Consider the following 26,482-nt stretch of genomic DNA (forward strand, 5'->3'; position numbering starts at 1 on the left):
GGTGCAGTGCAAGAGGGGCAAACTCAAACAAGGGGGAAGCACAAGCGCACTAAAGGGCATGGGTGCACGAGGGGAGGGGCAGATCAGGATGAAGGGGCCGTAGGGAAGGGGAGCAACCAGGCTGGGAGTGAGGCAGAGGGACCAAGGGGCTAGCTGCAGGGCTGGGGCAGGACAAACAAAGCTGCAAAGGGAGATGGGCGGGGTAGGCAAACAAACTGAAGCTGGGGGGGGGCAAAATGCTACAAGAGGCAATGGGACAGGCAACAAGGGGCAAAGCTAGGGGGCCTGTTGCAGAGGGAAAGGGGTCAGTCCAGGGGAGGGGGGGTGCGTGCACCCACAAGCACTTGTGCAAAGTCAGTAGGGGTGGCTGGCTGCTGCTGGAGGCCCAAACGCTGGCAAAAGGGTGTGGCTGGCCAGGCAAGCAGCTGAGTCCCAGAGGTGGGGACCGAGGTAGATGGTAAGCAGTCTGTGGGGGTGTTGGAGGGGGCAGCGGTGGTGGGGGGGGTTGGGGGGGACACAGATGGACCAGGGGGCAGGCTCCACGCCACACCCCCTGTGCCCCCACAAACACAGTCTACACCCCCACCACTAGAGCACAGTCAAAGAGTTACTCAGTTCCTGAAGGCCCCCTCCACAGTGGTCTCCAGAGTCTTCCTGTGTGCTCCCCCAGCAGCCGGTGGTCTTCTCAGTCCTCACCTTCCTCCAGGCTCCAGCAGCTCCCCAGGCAAACACAGCTCCAGCAGCAGCGGCTCCTCCTCCAACAACCTAGGTGGCCAGGCAGGAAGGACCCCACGCAGGTGGTAGCAGCGGTGGTGGTGGCGGTGGTGGGGTCCTGGCTTCTCCCTCCGGAGGTGGAGGAGTGGGGGCTGGCCCACAGGGCCCCCCCCACCCCTCGCTCAGCAGCAGTAGCAGCAGTCCAGGAGGGGAGCACTCCAGCCAACAGCAGCAGCAGCAGCAGCCCAGGAAGGGAGGAGGAGCGCCAGCCAGCAGGGCAGCCACAAAAGGGGGTGGGGGAACGCTCCAGCCAGCAGAGCAGCCCAAGCAGACACAGAGCGCTCCCGGTAACAGGATGGTGACTCTGCTCCTGTCCTGAAGGGGTGAAAACAGCCCTGGGAGAAGGCTGTGGCTGGGAGCTACTAAGCTGGGCTCATTGGGAGGTGGCTGTAGCTGGGCCATGCCCCAATCAGGCCACAGCTGGCCTGTATAAAGAGGCTGGGAGCCAGGTGCTCAGCAGTCTCTCTCTAGCTGTAGAGTGAGATGGGCTTGGCTGCAGGGAGCTGGAGATAAGGTACCTAGAGTGAAGCGGGGCTGGGGACAGGCTGAAGAGTTGGGGAGCTCTAGCTTGGAAGGCTCCAGGCTGTGGCCTAGCAGGAGGCCAAGGGGTACTAGGCATTGCAAAAGTCAGCCCAGGGTTAGGCCAAGACAGCAGGTCCAAACCCTCCTTGGCAGTGATGAGTAGGTTGATATTGCAGTCTGACCCAGGGTGTGGGGCTAGATGATGACTGGTGGTAGCCATACACTGAGGTGAGTTGGGGATGGGAGGGGTTCCCCTGGGAGGGGGAGACCCAGAGAGAGAGGGGTTACTGCCAGGGGGCAGCACCTTAGGTAAAAAGGTACTGGGGTCCAGGGAGGGACATGGGGGCCAGAAGACAGGTGGACCACTGGCCTGCAGAGGGTGCTTTGGAGCTGGAATGAGCTAATTCCTGAGAGCAACCAGCAGGAGGTGCTGCAGAGGTGAATCTGCTCGTCTACATAAGGGAAAAGGAGACACAACATGAATTTGGGAAAACATTGCAGCAATGACTCAACAGCATTCAAATAATAAGTAAAACACCCACCCACACAGTATCTTTTGGCAGTATCCTTCATCTCATTTTCCCCATCTGCTGGGTTGAGCATCTAATCAATGTGTGTCTTTAACACAAAAGCCCCTTTTCTCTGCTGCACCTCACTCACAAGTTGTTGTGACAGGGTAGCAAAATGCCAAAGTTTAGGGATGCAGTCAGTCACAGTCACCTCCAGCCCCTCAGGGTAGTGGGAATGCTGCCTTGCTTCCACTATGCTGCCATCTCTTTTTTTGCTGCTGCTACCACACTTCCTCATCAAGGAGCCACTACCACCTAGCCCAGCTATTAATGAATACAGCTTTTAGGTTTCTGAGTCCCGAGTGCCTTGTTGTTGCTGATTCTCCTGTATTGTTTCTCACTGCCATGCTGTTATCAGCCACAATGCTAAGTCTGGGTTCTGAAGCTCTGATGCCTAGCCCAGATATTAGTGGTTTCAGTTCTATTGGTTACTAGGTAGGAGGAGAAGGATACTCAGTGGAGTTTATTCACATCCACTCTTACACTCTGAGGCCCCAGCAAGGAATGGCATGGAAGAGGATTCAAATGGCATTTAGGATCCTTAATCAGAGTCCTCACCATTTCACCTCACAATTTAGTGATTCGAGACTGAGGTCTTGGTTCGGGGTACCCCTCGCTCAGGGCATGTTAAATACAGTTCTGATACCCTTTAGTCATACAATAAGGATAATAACAATTGATTATTACTACATTATAATTTTAACCCAAATGGCCAAAAATGTTAATACCAGCACGAGAAGAGTCACCTACACAAACGAGGGAGGTCTGCTTATTTTGTGTCTTCCACTGATTCACTAATAAATGGATCAGAAAGCTCCTTCTCTCTAGAGCCCTAGCCACAAGCTATACATCCGTATTTTTATTCAGATAAAAGGCATGTGCATTATTCTGATCTCACTCATGCTAGGGTGAGTCAGGACTAATTAGACTCAAATCCATGGAGTTACTCCTAGGCAAATCAGTATAAATAAAAATCAGAATCTAATCTTAAATGAATATTAGCAAAGAAATGTTTAAACTTAGACTCCTGCAGGGAACTTAAGCACTCAGTTTTTGGATGCTTTGGAAATGAAAGAAATGTTCAAAGGTGAGCATGAGTGGTGCTGGAAATCTAAACTGTCTGAACTTAGCGAACAGGAGCTGCTAACAGGGAGTTTTGCAAGGGAGTTTGGAAGGGGAGTAGGAAGGGAGGGGGGGGTCCCTTGTCGGTCTCATCTGTGACCCGTTGGTCCCCTGAACCTAAGAACCAAGCCACATCCAAAACCTTTCTGTTTACAGCAGAGCAGAGCGGACAGGGAGCTGTAGACAGGAATTTGAGAGTTTAACAGAGGGAGGCTTACAATGGTGAGGAGGACCCGCAACACCTGTGCCAGCACTGCTTCTGTCTCCTCCACCTGCACCTATAGCCAGACAGAGCACCAAAGCATGGATGCTTTTACCCAGGTTCTGGTGTGGGCTTGCAAAGACTGTAATTTGCAATTTCCACTTACTGATATCCAGGCTGGGGGTGGCATCCAATGTGAAAGGTGCCTACTGGTGGAATCTCTCAGGCAGCAGGTGGGAGAGCTACAGGAGGAGGTGGCTAGGCTGAGAAACATCCGTATCCATGAGCAATTCCTGGACAGTATCCATGTGGAGACAGCTGACGTAGCTGTCCCAGTTGACAGGACTACTGACACACCAGAGGAGGAGGAGATGCCTCAGGGTGTATCTGACACACCAGTGGAGGAGGAGGTTCAGGGTGGACACAGTCAGCTGGTTACTTCTAGCAGCAGGCAGTGCTCCACCGCTGCTGCGAACCCTCCTGCTGTGGTAAAAGATAACCGTTTTGCTCTTCTTGATACAGGAGAGAAGGAATCACCCCCAACAGTTAAGGAGGTGAAGCCTCGTACCCCTAAGGCTGGGAGGTCTGCTGCCACCACTGATAAGAAACGTAGGGTAGTGGTGGTTGGAGACTCTTTGCTGAGGGGGACGGAGACACCCATCTGTCGCCCTAACCGTTCATCCCGGGAGGTATGCGGCCTGTCAGGGGCCCGTATCTGAGATGTTACAGAGGCATTGTCGAGGATTATCAGGCCTTCTGACTACTACCCCATGCTACTCATCCATGTGGGCACAAATGATACTGCGAGGTGTGACACTGAGCAGATCAAGAGTGACTACAGGGCTCTGGGAGTACGGGTTAAGGAGTTTGGAGCGCAGGTGGTATTCTCTTCGATTCTTCCTGTTGAAGGTAGGGGTCCGGGCAGAGACAGATGCATCGTGGAGGTGAATGCCTGGCTGCGAAGATGGTGTCGCCAGGAGGGCTTTGGCTTCCTCGACCACGGGATGCTATTCGAGGAAGGACTGCTAGGAACAGATGGCGTTCACCTTTCGAAGAGGGGAAAGGCCTTTTTTGCGCACAGACTGGCTAACCTAGTAAGGAGGGCTTTAAACTAGGTTCGACGGGGACAGGTGAGCAAAGCCCACAGGTAAGTGGGGAACAAGACCTGGGAGGGGGGGTTGGAAACAGGAGGGAGCATGGGCTATAATGGCAGAGAGGAAGGAGGGTCAGGGCGAAGCTGGGAGGCAAGATCAAACCAGTATCTTAGATGCCTATATACAAATGCAAGAAGTATGGGTAATAAGCAGGAAGAACTGGAAGTGCTAATAAATAAATACAACTATGACATTATTGGCATTACTGAAACTTGGTGGGATAATATACATGACTGGAATGTTGGTGTGGATGGGTATAGTTTGCTCAGGAAGGATAGACAGGGGAAAAAGGGAGAAGGTGTTGCCTTATATATTAAAAATGCACACACTTGGACTGAGGTGGAGATGGACATAGGAGACAGAAGTGTTGAGAGTCTCTGGGTTAGGCTAAAAGGGGTAAAAAACACAGGTGATGTCGTGCTGGGAGTCTACTACAGGCCACCTAATCAAGTGGAAGAGGTGGATGAGGCTTTTTTCAAACAACTAACAAAATCATCCAAAGCCCAAGATTTGGTGGTGATGGGGGACTTCAACTATTCAGATATATGTTGGGAAAATAACACCGCAGGGCACAGACTATCCAATAAGTTCCTGGACTGCATTGCAGACAACCTTTTGTTTCAGAAAGTTGAAAAAGCTACTAGGGGAGAAGCTGTTCTAGACTTGATTTTAACAAATAGGGAGGAACTTGTTGAGAATTTGAAAGTAGAAGGAAGCTTGGGTGAAAGTGATCATGAAATCATAGAATTTGCAATTCTAAGGAAGGGTAGAAGGGAGTACAGCAAAATAGAGACAATGGATTTCAGGAAGGCGGATTTTGGTAAGCTCAGAGAGCTGATAGGTAAGGTCCCATGGGAATTAAGACTGAGGGGAAAAACAACTGAAGAAAGTTGGCAGTTTTTCAAAGGGACGCTATTAAGGGCCCAAAAGCAAGTTATTCCGATGGTTAGGAAAGATAGAAAATGTGGCAAAAGACCACCTTGGCTTACCCTTGAGATCTTGCATGACCTACAAAATAAAAAGGTGTCATATAAAAAATGGAAACTAGGTCAGATCACGAAGGATGAATATAGGCAAATAACACAGGAATGCAGAGGCAAGATTAGAAAGGCAAAGGCACAAAATGAGCTCAAACTAGCTATGGGAATAAAGGGAAACGAAGACTTTTTATCAATACATTAGAAGCAAGAGGAAGACTAAGGACAGGGTAGACCCACTGCTCAATGAGGAGGGGGAAACAGTAATGGGAGACTTGGAAATGGCAGAGATGCTTAATGACTTCTTTGTTTCAGTCTTCACTGAGAAGTCTGAAGGAATGTCTAGTATAGTGAATGCTTACGGGAAGAGGGTAGGTTTAGAAGAGAAAATAAAAAAAGAGCAAGTAAAAAATCACTTAGAAAAGTTAGATGCCTGCAAGTCACTAGGGCCTGATGAAATGCATCCTAGAATACTCAAGGAGTTAATAGAAGAGGTATCTGAGCCTCTAGCTATTATCTTTGGGAAATCATGGGAGACGGGGGAGATTCCAGAAGACTGGAAGGGGGCAAATATAGTGCCCATCTATAAAAAGGGAAATAAAAACAACCCAGGAAACTACAGACCAGTTAGTTTAACTTCTGTGCCAGGGAAGATAATGGAGCAGGTAATCAAAGAAATCATCTGCAAACACTTGGAAGGTGGTAAGGTGATAGGGAATAGCCAGCATGGATTTGTAAAGAACAAATCGTGTCAAACTAATCTGATAGCGTTCTTTGATAGGATAACGAGCCTTGTGGATAAGGGAGAAGCGGTGGATGTGATATACCTAGACTTTAGTAAGGCATTTGATACAGTCTCGCATGATATTCTTATAGATAAACTAGAAAAGTACAATTTAGATGGGGCTACTATAAGGTGGGTGCATAACTGGCTGAATAACCGTACTCAGAGAGTAGTTGTTAATGGCTCTCAATCCTGCTGGAAAGGTATAACAAGTGGGGTTCCGCAGGGGTCTGTTTTGGGACCGGTTCTGTTCAATATCTTCATCAATGATTTAGATGTTGGCATAGAAAGTATGCTTATTAAGTTTGCGGACGATACCAAACTGGGAGGGATTGCAACTGCTTTGGAGGACAGGGTCAAAATTCAAAATGATCTGGACAAATTGGAGAAATGGTCTGAGGTAAACAGGATGAAGTTCAATAAAGATAAATGCAAAGTGCTCCACCTAGGAAGGAACAATCAGTTTCACACATACAGAATGGGAAGAGATTGTCTAGGAAGGAGTATGGCAGAAAGAGATCTAGGGGTCATAGTAGACCACAAGCTTAATATGAGTCAACAGTGTGATACTGTTGCAAAAAAAGCAAACATGATTCTGGGATGCATTAACAGGTGTGTTGTAAACAAGACACGAGAAGTCATTCTTCCGCTTTACTCTGCGCTGGTTAGGCCTCAACTGGAGTATTGTGTCCAGTTCTGGGCACCGCATTTCAAGAAAGATGTGGAGAAATTGGAGAGGGTCCAGAGAAGAGCAACAAGAATGATTAAAGGTCTTGAGAACATGACCTATGAAGGAAGGCTGAAGGAACTGGGTTTGTTTAGTTTGGAAAAGAGAAGACTGAGAGGGGACCTGATAGCAGTTTTCATGTATCTAAAAGGGTGTCATCAGGAGGAGGGAGAAAACTTGTTCACCTTAGCCTCCAATGATAGAACAAGAAGCAATGGGCTTAAACTGCAGCAAGGGAGATTTAGGTTAGACATTAGGAAAAAGTTCCTAACTGTCAGGGTAGTTAAACACTGGAATAAATTGCCTAGGGAGGTTGTGGAATCTCCATCTCTGGAGATATTTAAGAGTAGGTTAGATAAATGTCTGTTAGGGATGGTCTAGACAGTATTTGGTCCTGCCATGAGGGCAGGGGACTGGACTCGATGACCTCTCGAGGTCCCTTCCAGTCCTAGAGACTATGAGTCTATATAATGTATCTCAGCATGCTTCTTCTCAGCTTATGCGTGACATGACTTAGGTGGCATGAGACCAGGATTCATCACCGAATTTGGTCCACTGGTTGGATCATTAGCTTCCCCAGCCCAGCCTGGGTACTGATGGAGAGTGCAACGTGAACGCTGATCCTGGCCCCCCGCCTCAGCATGCTGAATGATGATATACAATACTGTCTCTTGAGATATGGACTCTGTTGCCTGAATCTTTGCCTATGGCCAAGGATCACAGAGCAGAGCTTGTGGTGTGTGTGTATGTGTGTGTAAAAGTATGGATGTAGGACCCTAGCTTTTAGGCACCCAAGATTGTGGCACTTGTGAGCAGAGAAGAGAGAAGGTCCCCTGTAGGCATTCCTGGACTCTGAAAAAGATTTTAGAAGATGTTCGTTGTCCATGTATGCTTGAAGGATGGTGGAGATATGGCTTTCTTCCACTGCCATGCCCATAGGTCATATGATGGACCTCTGAGCTGCCTCATCCTCCCAGCAATAGTCTGATTTTGATAAGTTCACCGAAGAGGCAATAGAGAATAGTCACCACTAAACTTTTCTATTAGTAGACTCTTCACATTTTTTCTGTTGGTGAACATGTGGTGACTGAATCTTTATTGGATATATGGTAACAGAATATATTAAATAGATATAGATTATTACAGATATTAAATAGACACAGATTATGATGTCAGTATTCCACCCTGTGATTGGGGCAATTTTTGAAATGCTGGATTACTTCTAAAAGAAAAGTCCGAGAAACCAAGGGGGAAGAAACTGGAAAATTAAAGATGCAATATTTTCTGGTGAGCACAGTAACAAATATACTTTTCTATTGATTATGCAAGAATTTGGGGCTTTGGGATCTAGGATGCTGCTACATGCACTGCTCATACCAATAAATGTCTGGACATCATCAGTAACATAGCACCGACATTTAACTGAGCTCCAAATTCCTTTTTTTGAGAAAAGCACAATCATTTAACCCTTTGGCCCTTGCGCCCGGTCTAGCCTGTCAAGTGTAAACTTCTCATTCTTCGTTTTGCCTGTCGAGGGCATAATACAAAGTCTTTGGAGCTACATGGATTGTAAGTCAGTACAGCTTGGTCCTCGTCTGGATCTTTTTTATGATACTTATTTCTGCTTCCTTCCCACATGCTACAGTATGTCTCTCTTCCCCACCCCCCATCTCATCTTTTCCTGTTTCCTTGGTGGTGATTGAGATGTGACTGTTAGATACTGCCTGTCAGATTTTGCAACCCCTGGGCTAGACCTACTCTGACATGTATAAATGTGCATAAAGTAACTGTATCTTAGATTTAAAAACAGGGTAAAAATTATCCTCTTTGAACCATTTTCTACTTAGTGCTCACACACATTTCCTAAAGGAACACTCCTGCAGGTAACCCAAGATAAGGAGAACATAAATTTGCTACTCATTGTCAGAAGATCCATTGTACAAATATGTGATGTGACTGATTTCTTGAACCTTCAGGGATCCCAGGTAAAGGCTAGCTAAAAGCTTACTTGGTACTGCAGTGTAAATGGAAATCAGAAGAAATAAATCTGTTAATACAGATTTCAGCCCTCTTAAAGATATTGTCTGCTTCTAGGCAAGACCATTTTGCTATTTATCTGTGTTCCTTTGTAGTCAGTAGTCTCATTGTGAACTCTGTGGATCTTCTGCAGTTCCCAGACTCAGTATCTGTTATCACAATGCCTAGTCTTAAGGATAAGTGGAGGGAGAGGGAAATCAGGAACCCTCTCTTCTATTTCTGCCATGCCACGGGCTCCATGGGAGGCTTTAGGAAAGTCACCTAACATCTTTGTGGCTTAGTTTACCAATTTGTAAAATGAGAGTGCTAATATTTACTTCATAGGAGGATTTTTTCTATACTTCCCCTCCTCCAGTCTTGTTTCAGTCCCTGACAAAACTAGCAGCCTGAGTTACCTGCTACACTCCAGCACAAACATTGTACTTTGATGAGAATAAGACCCAGTGTTTTCCAATCTGCTGTTTAGCATGCTTGTAAAACTTTCAAGGGCCTACCCTCTCATTAGCTTGATTTGAAGGTCTTTTTAAGGCTTCCTCCTCATCTCAGTCCTGTGGGATGCATTGAGGCTGTTGATAATATAGAGAGAGTGTACCAGAAAAATGACAGCAAGTCTGTGAGTTGGAGGGGTTTGTTCACTCAAATACGTCAGAGGCATGAAGTGTAGCTCCAATTTAATTGTTACTGTGATGCACAGAATATAATTGTATTGTAATTTTCTCAGTTAGCAATGATTGTATTATTGCACAATAATAAAATCAAAGGCTTCAACAGACAATGACAAATATAGCATTACAGATATAAGTAAAACATCTACACATATGCACAAATATAATATGGCTAAGGGTTGTTCAACTTGTAATCTGTATTTCTCTAGATGCCCTTAAGCCACTAGAGCCAAATGGGACCTTCCCTGTGCATAGCATCTGGGCAGTGTTCCTAAATGGCATTTTTTCACATGTCATGCTCTCCTGTGACTTGAGTCTCCCTCTGGCTCAACAGCAGTTATCACTCCTATTGCTGCTGATGTAATAATCATTTAGCCAAGCACTGTGTTTCTTCACTGCAACCCAGTACTTTATTGAGATTCTATGCAAATTGTCTCTTTAATCATAATAAAAATATTTTATGTGAAAATATTTATTTTCAGATGTCTTTGCTAGCAATGGCAGGACTGAACACTTTCAGGGAAGACAGAGGATAGAATGTTTCCTACATTTCTTTATTTAGAGGGACATAATTTGCATCACATCAATGTTTGTCATCAGTTGAAATAATACTTCCCCTAGCACTGAGATGGGTCAGAGCTGAGATTGCCAAACTTAGGACAGACTATCAGAAAAAGGGCAGACACCCCACTCCCAGTGGTATATTTTATGATTAGATTTAACCAAACCATCAACAACTGTGCACTCTTGTATTGCTAACACTAGCTTAATATGGGGTCACAAAAAGTCTGCCTCAGGCACTCCAGCCTGTCCTGCCACCCAGACAAACTGGACTACTGTGTTAAATGATAATTAACACCAGAAATCACATATACTAGCTTCTTCCAGTTCCAAAGAACCAGACGCTCACCCCAGGTCAGAATATACTTCAGATCTTACCCAAACATCATGCTGAAGCCTATCTCCAGTACACTAACTAAAGATTTATTAATGAAAAAGAGAAGGGGAGAATTATTAAAAGGTTAAGGTGAATCATATACATTACAGCCAATTTCAGAGTCTGTAGATCAGGGTAATAGCAGTGATGTTAAATCTGTTAGCTTTCAATAAGTCTCTCTAGTTCATCCAAAACACTGGGGTTCCCAGTCCACTGTTCAAAATTCCTCTGGTTAGAATCAGGGTCCACAGATGTGAGTCAGGAATGAGGAAACAAGATAATGTTCAGTCCACGAGCCTGGAAAAGTATTGACTTAAATACCGAGCCATGCATGACATGTTCTCTGTGCCTTGCTAAGTCATGGGGCATCCATTATTTACATGCTCTCTGATGTGTCCTCAGGAGGGGCCCACTAGAAGAGATAATTTTCCTTAATGGTCCATCAATACATGGCTGATTAGGCTTGATGTAAATCTGTCTTGTGTGTGTTACCCAAGAACCCCACATATTTAGTAAGAAGCATATAGTAAAATTTCATAGCTTCATGCCCACATTCATATGTTCATACACACATTTCATTGAGATACCACGGTTCCATAGATTACAATTTTTCTAATGCCTTACAAGGTATACTTTGTACATGATTTATTGCAATTGTGTAACAGTGTGACAATATTAGTGTAGGTGGTCACCTTCCCTTTTACACAGCGTCACACTGTACACTCATCTCATTCTCAAAAATCTGCAAACCCACATCATAGCAGGATATCAGGATTATCAGGATTATTAATATCTAATGCTGTAATGTGGTGCTACTATCTGTCATTTACCAACTTGTGCACGTTTGGCCTCTTCTGCTTCCTAATATATTTGAAGTCTGTGAGAATATAAGTTTCCAAAGGGAAACTTTTGTTGTGAGTTCTTGGAGATAGCTGGGAAACACTCTAAAATTGTTATAGTTCTGAATTTAACATGAATGGAATTTAAAAACAGAGAGTGACATATTTGCACAGCGTACATAAGAGTAAAGAGAAACTGTGCATCAAACAAGAGTAAGACATTATTAGAAAGAGACAGAGTCTGAACTCACCATCTTTAATTTTAATGAAATCCCCTAACTCTAAAACCTGCCTGAAATTATATTTAATGCACAATGAAACAGGTCAACAATTTGGCTCTTTTAATGGCTATCATAAAGCTGGACAGATGTTGACATTAATTTGTCCTCAGTGCACTATTAGAATCATTCAGTTGCTAACATGCAATCAGACTGTATCAGAGAATGCTCACTGTATGTGAGCAGGAGAGGAAAATAAGACAAAAATCTGTGAACAGTAGCTGGGTGAAATAAATGATGCTACTTTAAGTGTTAGAAAGATGTAATCTGATTAAAACCATACTTGAGTTTATCAGCTCTGACTGGTTGCAAATGGGAGGGGGAAGGTTTGGATCTCAGGTGAGTAATTAAATGGCTCTTCTTCATTACAAAAATGTGCCATAACTTCTGGAAAAAAAGCCATGTAAGTAGCACATCCAATTGCCCTGAAAGGCAAAGAGAGAGAAACTGACATAATAAAATAAGTCCCCCTAGGTTAACATGAGAATTAAAATAAATGAAAAAGTCCTTGTAAAAATTGCAGAAACCCTACAGATGAGTGGAAAAAAGAGATAGTGACAATTACTTCATTTAGCTGCAATTGCGATTTAAGTACTGGGTATATTCTGCAATTCTTTAGGGGAAATGACTTGGACGGTTCAGTAGCTGACTGTTTCAACCATAGTACACAATCCATTTATCTTGTCTAGGTCCACTGCTACTTAGCAGGAGATAAAGTTGAAATATGAAGGGGAACACAAGTTCTGTATGATTTTTTGTCCACTGTTACTGTGTCAATGGACATCCTAATGCTGGTATAATTAGTTTCATTCACGAAATTTAATTGTGTGTGTGTGTGTGTGTGTGTGTGTGTGTGTGTGTGTGTGTGTGTACCAGATTACTCTTGAAATATGTTTAGACCTGAAAATACAGGACTGTAATTATGAGCCTACCTAACTTTAGTTCATCTACCAGAAGATTCAAGTTACGAACTCCTAGTAAAATCCTATTTGGGTAACAGGTAAAAAATAATCATAATGTAATACTGTAACTGAATTTTAAAACTGGACAATTTTATGACCAGTAATGATGCATGTAGCTATACTGCATATGTTAAAGCAGAAGTAAGCAAATGGCCCGTTTCAGGTTGTTAACTGACTACCATGAGGATCAACAGAGTATGCCTGGCCTTTCCACTATATGCACAAAACAGCTTAATTGTCAAAGTGGCTTATGGGAAGTTGTCACCTCATGTATGTAAGGGTGATGTGCTTGATGGAGCGTTAGTCTTAACTGGTTCAGTAGGGCAAATTTTATGTTTGTAACAATTCTGGTTAACATAATTATAAAGGTCTGACTTAACCTTAAAAAAAGCAAGGAATTTAAGTATGCCAATCTTTTTCTACAGTGTTCCATTACACGCTGACACTTACAACACTGGATGAATTTATACCAGGGCAGCATATGTGCTACAATAGCAGGGTACAGTGTAGTAAATTAGGTTCCAACTTCACAAACACTGAACTTGCTTAGCTTTAAGCACATGAGTAATTTCATTGACTAAGGTGTAAGTGTTTGCAGCATTGGGGCCTTAAGCCCTGATTCATTACTGTGATTATTATTTGTAATACCGAAGCACCTAGGAGCCCCAGTCATGGACCAGGACCCCAAAGTATAAACACAGAATAAAAAGACAGTCTCTGTATCTATCCGTTGTTTCATCTTATACTTATGTTGTAAGCTCTTTGGGGTAAACAGATGGGAGTGCACAAGGAAACAATGAGACAATAGTCAGCATGACAGGCAGTGGTCTGAGCCCACAGCAGTCTAATCATTGTAGAAGGCTTTCCATGGACTTCAGTGGGCTTGAGATGTGTCTTTTTGTCAGAAAACGCTGATTTATCAAAACAAAAACTTTTCGTGAAAACCTACAAGTTTTGAAGGTCTCTCAAGCACCATATGAAATCCCTGGTGACAGAGACCTAAAGTCCTCTGCAAGTAGGGCACTTCTTCTTAGCATATGTGCAACATGCCACAAGTGGCACATGACCAGGATTTATCACCGAATTTGGTCTGCTGGTTGGATCATGAGCTTCCTCTGGTCAGGCTGGATACTGACAGAGAGTGCGACATGAACGCTGATCCATGCTCCCCAGTAGGGCACTCACCTGGGATGTAGAAGAAGAGAGTCTGAAAATGGCAGAGGAGGGACCTCTTACAGCCCAGGTAAGGGCCTCAGTCACTGGGCTATCCTAAGTTGTGTTGCTTAAGCGTCTGCGGTTTTACTGTGAACATTTTAAAAAGGTCTCAGTTTTGTTGTGGAACAAAAACAAATTTTAAAACCTTAACATATTTTTTGTGAAAATAGTACTTGTTTTCCAGTCAGACCTAGCTATGAAATATGGAAAAATATCTTTTTTTTTGGTAAATCGTAAAAATCTAAACTCATTTGAATACAACTGTGAAAAAAGCAGCCAGATTTTTTTTATATTTCGTGAGTATAAAGTTTCAGTCTGAAGCCTGATGTGGTTTGAAATAGGAATATTATAAATACCTAGAAATATAAAAGGTAACTATTGTAAAATAACTGACAGTCCTTTGTCAGAGCAGCATTGCTTGGGATTACTAAATAAACTAGCTTCAAATGATCTTTTATTTTTTAGAATGACACTATTGATGAAAAATTGTCTTAGCTCTGAAAATAATGCACCCAGGTCACAGTTAATTTACTCCATCTATCTCTTCTACTCCAACAACAAGCACCTAACCTGAAAGTATATTTGTCTTCTTTTGTTTTAACTTGTTTTATCCTACACTGGGGAATTTTTCTCTAGAATTAATACTTTCTCTTTTACAGCACTTTATTTATAATGTGGTCAATATACACCACAGATCGGCAACCTTTGGCATGCGGCCCGTCAGAGAAATCTGCTGGCAGGCCGGAACGGTTTGTTTGCCTGCCATGTCTGCAAGTTTGGCCCATTGCGGGTCCCACTGGCTGTGGTTTGCTGTTCCAAGCCAATGGGGGCTGCGGGAAGCGACGTGGGCCGAGGGATGTGCTGGCTGCCTCTTCCTGCAGCCCCCACTGGCCTGGAATGGCGAGCCGCAGCCAGTGGGAGGTACAATCGGCCAAACTTGTGGACGCAGCAGGCAAACAAGTTATAGAGTGATTCCCTTGACTGTGTAAGTGTATTTAAGCTAGTTTAATGAAAGCTAGAGTGAGTATAAATAGTACTGTAGCTGTGGTAACATGGGAAGTGGCAGTGGAGGCAAGGTTGAATCATGCCAAGTACAGACTGCCTGAAAAGGGTATGTGTGTACTCAGCATGGTTTAGCTGTGCATCTTCTGCCACTGACCATGCTACTGTTTCTACACTACTATTTATACTTGCACTAGGTCCTATCAAGCTAATGCAAGTATGTGTACATCAGCAGGCAGAAAGAGCTGTGCTGAGGGCTATCCTCCCCCAGCCTGTAGTTCATGTGCCGCCCATGCTGGCAGCAGGGAAAGGCTCTAGCTGGAAGGAGTCCTTAACCCACTCAGCCTTTCCCTGCTGCCTCCCTCCACCAGAGCTTTTCCTCATCACAGTGAAAGTATCCAGCCCAGCTCAGCCAGCCCAACCATTAGCCTGAGCACTGAGCCACCAGCCCAACCATCAGCCTGAGCACTGAGCCACCAGCTGACCCAAGCACCAGGCTGCCCGAATCTCCTGGGCCACTGGCCTGACCCCCGGGCTAGCCCAAACCACTCTGGGCCACTGATCTGACACTCATGCTGGCATGATCTGCCCTGGACTGCCGGCTGGTTCAAGCTGCCCCTAGCTGCCCCATGCCCTGGCCATCAGGCAGATCCCAGACCTGTGGCAGCCCAAGCCCCAAGAGCCAGGTAGCTGGATGGAGCTGAGCCCTCGCTGGAGCCTGGACAGGGCCATGGCCTGGGTTAGTATATGCTTAGCTTCCCCTGGCCTACAATAACCGCCACTCATGCTTCTCTCCATTGTGAAAACTGACCATTCATTCCTGTCTTCCTAGCTTTCCTATCTCTTGTTATCCAGTTACTGATCCATTAGAGGACCTTCCCTCTTATCCAATGACCTGCTTATTTTGCTTAAGAACCTTTGGTTTGGGACCTAGGCAAAGACTTTCTGAAATTCCAAGTACACTATATTGACTGAATCACCCTTGTACACATGCTCGTTAATACCCTCAAAGAATTGTAATAAATCAGTGAGGCAAGATTTCTCTTTACAGAAGCCAAGTTGACTCTTCCCCCAACATATAATGTTCATCTATGTGTCTGATAATTCTGTTCTTTACTATAGTTTCAGCCAGTTTGCCTTATACAGAAGATCGGCTTACCATCCTGTTATTGCCAGGATCACAGTGCTTAATTTATAATAAAAGAGGTATCAGGGCTCAGGTGTGGAAATTGCCCTCATAGTCTCTTCAGTGAAAGGTCAATGCAAGGAATTCATTTAGCTTCTCTGCAACAGCATTGTCTTTTTTACTGCTCTTTTAGCACCTCATGCTGGTTCTGTTTTGTATTGCTAAGATAAACATCTAGATATTGAACCTGCCAACTATATCTGGCAGAAAGGTTTCAGCAGGGGTTGGAAACCTCTGGCACACGGCTCACAAGGGTAAGCACCCTGGCAGGCTGGGCCAGTTTGTTTACCTGCAGCATCCTCAGGTTTGGCCGATTGCAGCTCCCGCTGTTCACTGTTCCAGGCCAATGTGGGCTGTGGGAAGCGGCGTGGGCCAAGGGATGTGCTAGCCACAGCTTCCTGCCGCCCCCATTGGCCTTGATTTTTTCCTTGTTTTAAGATCCGAGGGGTTTGGATCGGTGTTCACCAGGAAATTGGTGGAAAAGTCTCTCAAGGTTACCCAGGGAAGGGTTACAGTACTTGGGAGGGAGAGAGTTTCCCAAATGATTCATAAACAGCTGTTTTGAACAATTTGGGTGGTGGCAGCAACCAGATCTAAGCTGATAATTAAGCTTAGGGGTTCTCATACATCTGTACCCTAAAGTTCAGAGTGGGGGTGAAACCTATGACAATTATCTTTATTAAAAATATTTTAAACCTTCTATCAGTATTACCATATATACTCATTCATTAGAATGTTCGATTATAAGCCGATCCCCCCAAGATGGTTATGTAAAAATAGCAAAAACTGTATGACCTTTTCATAAGCAGACCCTATATTTCAGGGGTTGGCAAACTTTGATTTCTGGCCCATCAGGGTAAGCTGCTGTCAGGTCGGGATGTTTTGTTTACCTGGAGCATTCACAGGCATGGAGGCCCTCAGCTCCCAGTGACCGTAGTTTGCTGCTCCCAGCCAATGGAAGCTGTGGGAAATGGCGCGCCTTCTCACTATGGGAAGAGAGCTGAGGGGCTCCGTGCCTGCAGATGCTCCAGGTAAACAAAATGACAATGTGGTAGATATTCAATTCAATGATTCCACAGAGTTTAAAATCATCAAATTTTGGCGTAGACCTGTTTATAAACTGACCCCTGTTCTTTGATGCATCACATTTTTACCAAAAATATTCTGCTTATGAAAGAATATATATGGTACATATGCTCCATATGGTACATAGGCTGTATTTTTAATGTCTCCTGTACAACTCACATAAGCTTGCTCTGTTACAAAGGACAGCCATTTGCTGCAAAACATACTGGGGCAGATTATCTGCCTTGCTCTGCTCCTTTATGCTACTCAGATGCTATGAAGGGAGAGGAGATTAGCCACAAATACCTAGCTCAGGCAGTCCCCGGCAATTACAGAGCTGGCTGCTATGCTGCCTTCCGTACAGGGAGGGCAGAGAAGGATGGGAAGGAGGGGTGGCCATGGCATAATGTCAAAACAAGGCTAACACTTAACAGAGAATTAGGAAGTTAGTCCTGCTACACCCAATGGAAACTCTTCTGTGCCTCTCACTCTCTGTTGCACCCAGCAGAGCTGGACCACTGTACCATACAGAATCAGGACCACTGTATTGAGAGGAATAAGGCCATGGGAGTAGTTTTGGTGAGGCTGGGGAATGTTGCCCTTCCAAACTGCAAACCTTGAAAAGGCATAGAATCCCCACCCTCCCTTATTCTGGCCCATTTGCCTTAATTAGAGATGGTCCTCAAATATAGAAGTTAAACTACGCTTATGGGTGGGGCTAGTAGCTCCCTTTAACAGTTTATTTAGGCTACCTAACCTTTTTCATGATGAAAGATTATTGATACCTTCCTTTTGAGAATCACTCACATCTCCACTGTTTACAACAGCGTTTGGTATTTGGCAGGGGCAATACCCTCAGATTACATAATTTCCTTTCTTTGGCTATGCCTACACACAGTTTTTGTACCAATTTAGCTATTTTGGTTCAGGGTGATATTTTTTAACTGAAGTAGTTAAATTGATACAACCTACCTAATGTGGATGCTCATATAATAGTACCAAGGTGTCTTGTACCAATATAGTTTAGTCCCTGAAATTTACATGAATAAGGCATACTGCTATAGGCACTTTGATACCAATGTATCAGCATCTATACTAGGGATTTGTGTTGATTTAACTACCAGTATAGTTAAAGTAGTACTTTTTTTTGTGCGTAGACGAGGCCTTTGTCCCATGAAATTCTGTTACGCTTTTGCTGAGATATAAATATATATATTTTTAAATCATCTTTTCCACTCTTTCACTTGAGTTGTTCAGGAAATTTTTGGCCACGTGCAAAAAGAAACAAAACAAAAAAACAAAACAAAAAAAATCAACCAAACAAAAAACTCCCAAAACAAACAACAGATTTCTAAGACACTAAACCAGCAGCAGAAACTGTACTGGGACTATCTGGCACTGCCAAAACACCTTTAGTTGGTGATAAAGCTGGGACTGGTTTCCTCACTCTAGAATCTGTACATTGCCCTGGTGGCTAATGTCCCTGTCTTGGTGCATCACATAGATCAGGAATCCCTCACCTCCTGTAAGATGTTGAGCACAGAGCGTGGTGGATTCTCCCCACCCATCCACTCCAGACTAACTGTCAAGACTCAGTTGTCTACTCTGAGCCTCTGCTCAAGGGCCCCAAGTCCTGGCAAACAAGAGAGAGCAGGACAAGGTTTCCCCTAACCACCTCCTGAACTCAGCACATCCCTCCAGTGGCCCATCTCTTTTTTTGGGAGCAGGAATCAACCCCCACCTCCCAATTTCAGGAGAGAGAGAGAGAGAAAAATAAACTGAGTCCCATCCTGACTCACCCAAGACTCCACCCCTTCTCTGGAATAATAGACTTCTTCTGTTGGTACTTAGTCCTTTAGCTCAAGTGGTAGCAGTCTGTACTAGACAGGACAGTTGTGCTGTACAGGACGATTCAGTGTTCAAACAGAGAATGATGTATGATGAGGGCTTGTTAGAGATGCAGATAGTGGAATTTGCTGTTACCTTTTTCCTTCAAAAAGGACCTGGGAAATTAAATTTAAAATATGTTAAAACAATGATATTTCAGTTATAAAGTTAAATCACTGAAAGTTAGGAAAAGCAGATGTACTGTTGCTTGTGAAAGCTTAATTCTTCCCCCATGTGCATGTGTCTTTAAATAACATGACCACATACTATTTTGTCTCACTGTGCAACAGGATGGACACACAAGGGGGAGGAAATTAAGATTGCTCCTTTGGCATTTCCTATCTTTTGAGTACTTTGTGTCAGCAACAGAGTCATGGGCCATTTTGCCTACAGTTTCAAGCAACAGTCCAGCCTACCCGTTAACACTAAGTCCAGATGGGACGGTCCAGAAGCAATGCCAAGGATTGTTGCTGGATGTCAGAAACCAAAGCATAAACTGAAGCACCAGCAAGGGTCATAGCCACAAGGTGGAGCCCAGAGTGTGAGCCAGGAGTCAGAGGTCAGGAAGGAGCTGAGGCCTGGTGCAGGTACAGGCTGTGTGAGGAGCAGGACCAAGGCTAGAGAGAGTTGAGGTAAGGAAAAGCACAGCTGCAGGCTAGGAATGCAGGCTGAAATTCTGCTGCTACTGAGCTTAAGTATCAGCCTGCAGACTCCTGCAGCCAGTCAGAGCATGTTGTCAATCAGTCAGTTTCTGTTAGGTTTCTAGGAGACTGGCTCTGCTGCAGTCTGGTCTCTGATACTTTGCAAACTTAATAACAGTCTTAACATTTGCTTGTTCGTTTGTTTGTTTAACATATAGGGGTCCTGTCTTGCAATCCCATATTCGCAAAAATATCCTTCACTCATATAAACTGCTCCACAGACTTCAATGGAATATATTGTGTGACTAATCTCTGTCAGGATCAGAGTCTAGGCTGAACAGAGCACTTAGAAGGGCAAAATGGAATTAGACTTTCAATTGTCATTGAAAGTCACTGGAAATTGAGTAAGTTCTTCTCTTAGTTCTCTTTGAAGAGTCAACCCAGAGCACTTAAACAGCTCATTTCTGCAGCCTTCTCTCAGGAAAGTAATTCCACTGAAGTCAATGATTTAATCCAGTGAGGATTTATGAGTGACATAAATCAAAGATACAGAAATTAGCCCTAAGTGAGCAATTAAATTACTCTTGGTGTTTAAAATCTACAAAGAACTGCAGAAACATTAATGAATTCATCCTCACAACACCCCAGTGACAAAAGTACAGTAGAATGGTTTTATTAAAAAAGCCTGGAACAACTCCATTCCCAAAGAAACTGATGGCAATGGAAGATTCTCAGGACCTCAGAACCAAGATTAGGTCAAATTTTTTTCTCATGCATGTTGGATAGCTTGTTTTTTATTTGTCATCTTGTGAGAAAATATAGTCCTTTGGTAGTATCTATGTAAAAGATACTCAGGTCAGCTTTCAGCAAAGGGAAAATAAAAAATAGGCGTAACTCTCAACAGTAACAGACCTTGTGCATCTAATGTAATTTCTCAACAAAAGATTTGCAATGTAGTCCATTTTCAAAAAAAAAGTTATCAATAAAATAGTACACTTGTTATACTTCTGTTAAAATGGTTTACAATACACCATGTTCCGTTAAGAATGATTCCTCCCTGAAAAGCTGTACTAAAAAAAGGTACTACATTTTTACTACATTTTTTGTTCAGGAATTATTAATAAAACCTCTTTCTCCGCAGATACATTTGGAACAAAGAAATCTGATAGTCTGGGATAAGCATTGGCATTTATATGAAGAAAAAAAAATCTCTGTAATATATAAAAAAGGTACATCTACAATAATATTTCTTCAAATTTGCCCAATAAGACATGATGATGCAGTCTAGTAAGAGAATCTGTAAGCCCTTTCAAAACATTAAAGATGTAACCATTCCTGGCTATGAGGTAATTTAAGTTATGTACTGCCCACATATCTCTAGGAATACTCTGTATGAATTACTATTAGGGTAAATCTGGGGAACCGTAAAGAAGCAATGCAATTGAATTAATGACAGCATGAGGGCAACACAAGATCATGGATATATAGTCTTCTCATCACATGGACTGCTATCTGAAAGCAGCTTGTGAGCTTATGTCCATATATTCATATAAAAACAGCTTTTAGTGTTCATCTCTCTATTACATTATGGCTGCCACAGAGACCATTAGGACACCTATTTTGGAAAAAAAAAAACCCTATTGCTGATACATTGTTCGTAGAGTAATTTATTTGCACTCTAATTTATTAACACATAAACAGAAGCTTGCTCACAGCTTTATTCACTGAAACCACTCCAATTATTTGTAGCATATTTAGGATCATTTTGTATGTATGTGAATTACTTCAAAATACAAGTTTCTTTTCAAAAGGACTTTAATTCCTTAAGTAATGTACATTTGTCATTACTCAAAAAGCTCTTAGTTAAAGCATTTCTCTTGTTAAATATCAATAACCAACCCACTGATAACTTGAACATAATGTATAGTTCTGTCATAAAAAAGGAATAGTAATACAATTGGTTTGCTTTGCTTTGAAAACAGTTGGTGTCAATTTCTTTCCAAAAACAAATCCCCACACTTCCTGCACATTTTTAGATTATGAAGGGAGAAAAACTCATGATAAGGAAGTAGCAAGGTTAGAAGGTTTAAACTGTGTGGTCCCCAGCCTTGAACTCACACTCTAGTACCATGCACCCCAGATACAGCTGTTGCCTTCCTACCTTCTGTCTGCGTCCTTCAGCCCATATTTCCCTGACTCTTCTTAATATATGTCCTTGGTTTTTTTTCACACATTCGCACCAGCTTGTCCTCAGCTAACCTTTCAGTCCCACTCTCAACTCCTGTTATCTTGTTGCCTGAACAGGCCCCGACATGGTGACACAGGGGCACCCTCTTCCTTGAGAAAAGCCTAGCTTCAACCCTACTGGTAACAATGTGAGATGGTGCCCTCATTTTTACCTCAAAAGCTAAACGGTTGTGGCAGCCACCTTGTGATGGCCAAGCTATTGCTTCAGTGCCACTGACAGTAATGGGAGATGGCTGTCATTTTAGTTAAGGGCAAAATTTCACAAGACTGAAGACAAAAAAAAATCAGAAATTAATGAGAAACCCTTAAAAAAGTGTGAGACTCATGATAAAATAATGTCAATTGGCAATAATATTACACTATTCTGCTCTCTCACTTATAGAATCATAGAATCATATGGTTAGAAGGGACTACAAGCCAGTTATTCCCCATTCTGCATTTGGTTTTTCTTCCCTTAGTGTAGCACCTAAAATTTGTCTTTGTTGACTTTCATTTTGTTGTCTATAGGCCAGTTCTCCAATTTATCAAAATCCCTCTGAATCTTTGTTCTATCATCCAAAGTGTTTGCAACCCTCTCTAGTTTTGTGTCATCAGCAACTTTGACCAGTATGCTTTCTATTCCTACATCCAGGTCATTAATAAAGATGTTAAATAAAACTGGACCCAAAACTGATCCTGTGGAGCACCACTTGAGACCTCCTTCCAATCTGACATCCCTCCATTAATAGTTACTCTTTGTTTATGATTGTTTAATCAAGTATGTATCCACTTAATGGTAGTTCTGCCAAGCCAGCAATTCTCCAGCTTACTTATCAGAATGTCATGTGTGACTGTGTCGAAAATCAGCTATATTATGTCTACCACATTCCCACTATCCACCAAAGTAGCTGTCAAAGAAAAGCATTATATCTCCATCACATACTATCAATTTCTTTTTACCTTATACATTACCCACATCTCCAAACAAGCTGACACTCTTTCATTTTTTTACCCCAGCTTTAATGAATTGCATTGCTGTGGTCTGCTCCTTTGGTCACTTACTCCCAGTCTGTTCAACACTTCAGATCTGCAATACATAGCAGGACTCTGTGAAAGATCTGTTGCTCTCTTCTTATATGCTTCACAAATAAAGACAAACACAGGGTATGTCTACACTGCATCTAAGACCATACTTCCTAACATGGGCTGACACACACTAACTGAGCTTGAGCTAGCAAGCTAGAAATAGGAGGGTGGCCATAGCAGCATGGCATAGCCTCCCAAGTACAAGCTCACCCTCTCCCAGGGTCCATACTGAGGCGACTAGCCCATGCCATTGCTCTTGGTGGTGCAACCGCACTGCTATTTTTAGCAGGCTAGCTGGAGAAGAGCTAGGGCATGTCTTTCTACCCATGCAGGAAAGCATGTTCCCAGCTGAAGGGGAGACATGCCCACTAGGTGCTTTAGCACTATTAGGGGGCATCCCTAAAAATATAGGACTTCACTAGGAGTTAGGGTGAACAGCATCTATCAGTAGGTCTTCAGGAGCTCATGAGTTTGGTACTTATATATAGGAGTTACTTGGCCCTCCACTGAAGTGCAGCTGCCTCTGGGAAGAAACATCATAACTATTTAACAAAGCACTCCAAGCCACACCCATCTCAGAAATCTGAGGATCCTCTATTTTTTCTTTATCTCCTCATATTCTGGGTTTCACACTATAAAACTCTCACCTTTTGCATCAAGGACTATCTATCTAGATAACTTTTATAGACCCCATTACTTATAGTACCTGTATGCTTCAGAATCTTTGAAGTATTTATCTTCACAATACCCCTATAAAGTAGGGAAGTACCTTTCTTCTCATTTTTACAGACAAGGAATGGAGGCACAGACAGATTAACTGATTTGTTCCAGGTCACACAAGAAATATATGGTGGAGCGTGGGGTGGAACCCAAGTTTCTGAAATCACAGGTTAGTTCCCTAACGTTGGACCTGCTTTCCTCTAACCACTCTCCATTAAACAGTCTGCTAATTAAGTGATGTTGTAAAAAAACATTCTGTTCCTGAGTGATACAAGACTCTCTCCTTCCCCCATGGGTTGAGTAGCTACTTCTTTATTGCTCCTAGCCTCAAAGGGACTAGGGAGAATAGAAGGGGGTTGGGAAATCAATATGCTGTTCTACATTTATAACACAGAACCAGCTTTCACATAAGACTTAGAATTTTCTGATGACATCTATTTTGCAGATCCTCATAAAATCAAAAGAAAGGCTTTTTCTACCTGACACTATCAGCATAGTTAAGAAACCCAACACATTCATGAAAATGTAGCAGCATGATTCTAACACCAAACACAGCAAGGAAGATTATATTTCAAACATTTATCCCCCATGAGACTGCAAAATTAGACAGTGCACCATTTAGCTGGAACACTTTGCTCTGTTATTGTAGAGCACCGACGGGTATAGTAGATTGCACAATGACCCAGGAAAAGAACTGTTTCTTCTATGGGGTGCTCATGCATGCAGAACCATTCAATATTTTCTGAAATTGTCTAGCCCTGTCTGTAGCTTTCATATAATTGAACTAAGATAGAGATTTTTATTTTGTATCTTATAGATATATTAATATATTTTGGGCTTATATTTAATTTAAAACTAGAAAAAAAGAAGCTATCACTACTTCAGGACGTCCAAAATATACTTTCCTTGAACAATGATCAGTCCTGAAAAAAGGTTAATAGATACTGTAGATATATGATAAACAGTCATCAGGAGTGAAACAGGGAATTTTCCTTGCTTTAAGGAAAGCACATTTTTTACACTTTGCTTCTCTCCACCACATCGATTATCCATTTTCAAATCTCATTTGAAAACGTATATTTTCTCTGTTGTCTATAACTCTTAATTACTCTCTTCTTCTGCTGTTATGGTTTTTATTTTTAACTTTGGACTGTGAGTCAAAGCTAAGGCCCTGCTATTACCTTGGTACAGATGAATCCAGAGCCATAAACAGCTAGTGTACTGAAAGGGAGATAACCCCAGTCTCTGAAGTGACTGTGGAATGTATAAATGGGTGCGTGAAGATCGGGTAGGAGAGAAGAAAGTAGAACGACTGAGCGAAAGTGGAGTGAATGAAGAGAGACAGAAAGATATTAGATATCATAAGCTCTTTGGGGCATTTTAAGCACTAGATCATCTAATCCTTCTCAGAACAGGCTTACACAACATGATACTTGAAATAATGCAGTCATCAACCTTGTTTACATGAACACTTTCACCATTGCTACACATCCTCTGCTCTAGAGGAGAAGAGGGACTTGAATAGCCATTTATCTATATTTCATTAGCATCTAGAAGACTTCACCAAGACTGAAGCCCTATCATGCTTCACTGCAGAAACACTTAGTAAAAGACAGTCCTTGCTCTAAAGAGCTGAAAATCTAAATAGAGAAGATACATAAAGCGTGAATCAGAGGTACAGATTCTTGCCCAAGGTCACACAATGGGTTAGTGGCATAGTCAGGAACAGAACTCAGATTGTCTGACTCGCTTTCAATTAAACCAAACTGCTTCTCTTTTTTTTAGTATGAGATGTTACTAAACCATTAAAAAATAAAATTACAAAATCCCTGTCAGAAGGGAATATAATAAATATGAAGTAGCTGTATTTGAAAAAGGATGTGGTGATATCTTGTTTTACATAAAAAAAAATTCATGTTGAGTTAGATACGGACACTGTCATGTGAACTGAAAATGATGGGGAGATCATAAACAAAGATAGTAAAAAATGAGAAAGTAATTAAATTGATAGGGTGTGTTTAGGGGATACCAAATCTGAGGTCTAATACAGGTGAGGTCTAGTCCAATTTAAGATTTTCATTAGTCCTTGGGAGGCTGAAGTAAACAACACATTAGCGAATGCACAGATAAGGATAGAAAATAAAGTACAGAAGGGACAAGAGAAATTAGAAATTTGGGCAGGGAATAAAAAAATTATATTCAGCTTTGGAAAGTGAAAGCTAACGTGTCCTGTGTAGCAAAGTGTACTATGAAAGACAGATATGCAATGTGATTGACACTTCTGGAAAGCATTAATATCCCAAAGGTTGTAAGGGTGAAATTGTACAACAAATTAGACATGGCAGTGACAGACATGACAGAGACCACTGCCTATCATGTTGATCAATATTGTTTCATTACTTACTTGTTCTCCCGCATCTGTCTATATCAATCTGTTGCTTCTTATGCTTAATTTGAAAGCCCCTTGTAGCAGGGACTGTCTTTTTTTCTGTGTTTGTACAATGTACAATGCTAGCACAATGGGGTCCATGACTAGGCATTACAGGAATGCAAATAATAAATAATAACTGTGGGATGTGATACAGAACATAGGAACATACCAGATCTGTGATCTATATAATCCAGTAGCCTATCTTTGGCAGTGGTTTATTCAATATGCTTCAAGCTAAGGTGCAAGGAAACCTGTAATGGACAGCTATGTAAACAGCTGATAGGGGAAGTTTATTCTAACCCCTGGGAGTTAGCCATTATTTTCTTATCTGAAGCATGATGGTTTATATTAACTATACATTTTTATGGTATGTAATAGCAGTCAAAAAATTCCAATGAAATTTTGGGTGTAATTTATAAAGCCTCCATATTTGACTTTGATCTGATTTACATTATTTTTAAACCTGTGCTACTC

Source organism: Gopherus evgoodei, chromosome 1 (genome assembly GCF_007399415.2).
Source record: "Gopherus evgoodei ecotype Sinaloan lineage chromosome 1, rGopEvg1_v1.p, whole genome shotgun sequence".
NCBI lineage: Eukaryota > Metazoa > Chordata > Testudines > Testudinidae > Gopherus > Gopherus evgoodei.